At 39.6% G+C, this 1,586-nt stretch overlaps 1 long non-coding RNA gene across 1 annotated transcript; it reads left to right on the forward strand.

Moving 5' to 3' along the window:
• The first annotated feature begins 267 nt into the window (after positions 1-267).
• On the forward strand, positions 268-1,336 carry LOC308335650. The gene is made up of 3 exons (XR_013966067.1): positions 268-388; positions 1,070-1,161; positions 1,236-1,336. It is a non-coding gene; the product is annotated as an uncharacterized lncRNA (long non-coding RNA).
• Positions 1,337-1,586: the final 250 nt, after the last annotated feature.

Raw genomic sequence — 1,586 nt, forward strand, 5'->3', positions numbered from 1 at the left:
GAACTGGGGATGGCAATGAAGGACCGGAAAGTCTGATGTGGCATTGTGAAATTCATGATCTCAGCAGTGGTTGAAAAATGATGACTAACAATTATTTCAAACCATAGGTGGCCCTTTTCTTGCTAGCCTCACTCACACATGTTTCATGTTTAGGTGAGTTTATATGTTAATTACAGACCTCTAGTCAATGGGTAATATACTGACTGCAGTTTATTAGTTTACTATTTTATTGACATTTGCTTTGCTCTCCAGGCAAAAATTGAGCATCAGCAGCAAAAACAACCCATTGCAGAATCCTTGCCAACCCAATAACTCCACCCGGATAGCTAGCCAAACATGGCTCAAGTCGGAGGACATCCTGGGGTTTCACCTGGAATCCTATTATGAAGTAAGTTCTACCTTCTGCCTCTTCCTCTGTCACAGTACGTGGCCCAATAGAACCTGCACTTCTCACAATGACAAAGTTGGATTGGATAACCTATTAAAAACAGCACCAGTTCTGTAAACCTGAGACAACCCAAAGCTACTAACCCGTCCTTAATTCATTCAATCATCCAAATTAATATATTATTGGTGATCCATAATGGTTGTAAATATGGTCAGCGTGTTTGCTACATTCTGATGTTGCAGTTCACAAGTGTCTGAATAAGGGATTTAAAAGCCTATCACGTTAAGTGTGTTTCTTCTTCTCCATGTATTCTCATCAAATGGCACACAGTGAGAATGTTCAAGCCACCTGTTGTGTAAGCCTTAGGCTATTATAGTTCACATATAATAAGAGACAGAGAGAGCTGTTGTAGTTTACTGTTAACTTCAGGTTGGGCGGAAGCAGAGTAAGGTGTTACATACATTCGGGTCCGTCTAGCAACACTAACCATGTCACTCAATCCCTTACAGGACACCACCATTCCAAAACTTGCTGAGAAATTAACCCTTGAGCTGGTAAACCATATCAAAGTGCATTGTTCATTGTCCTTTATTTTAAATATTTCAATAAGTACTGAACATCCCATGGAAATTGTGCTGCAACATAACTCGAGTAATGTTATTGTGCTCATTCCCATTACAGAAATACTCAAACACAATGCAAGATACACAGATTGAGGTGGAAGTAGGCCACATCCAGCTGATACAGCAGAGAGACTGCACTGCCTCTTTGACGTGAGTATCTGCAGTAGGTTTAACCCTAACCCACATAATTGAAGCAATCTTATTTTGATCATTCTCATTTTCAGAGATCCTTGCCCGCATTGGACAAAAGATCACAAACACAACTCGATATAGACATATGTGAAAGTGGGCCACCCTCTGATACAGCAGAGAGACTGCATTTCCTCTTTGATGTGAGTATCCCCATTCTTACTCTCATGACCATATCTTTGTGGTAACACTGAACCCACTAACCACATCAATGTAACACAAATTAAAAAAACGTGTGGGCAAGACTGAACCTGAACAGACATCAGTGATTGTTCATAATACAACATAAATTAAAATAAAAGACAAACTGATCCTATTTACTTGCCCCTTCTATGTTTTACAGTAATGACATTACTATAAATGACATTAGCCTGAGTAAAGGAGAG

This window comes from Protomyctophum bolini (genome assembly GCF_963924005.1).
Source record: "Protomyctophum bolini genome assembly, chromosome: 20".
NCBI classification, from domain to species: domain Eukaryota; kingdom Metazoa; phylum Chordata; class Actinopteri; order Myctophiformes; family Myctophidae; genus Protomyctophum; species Protomyctophum bolini.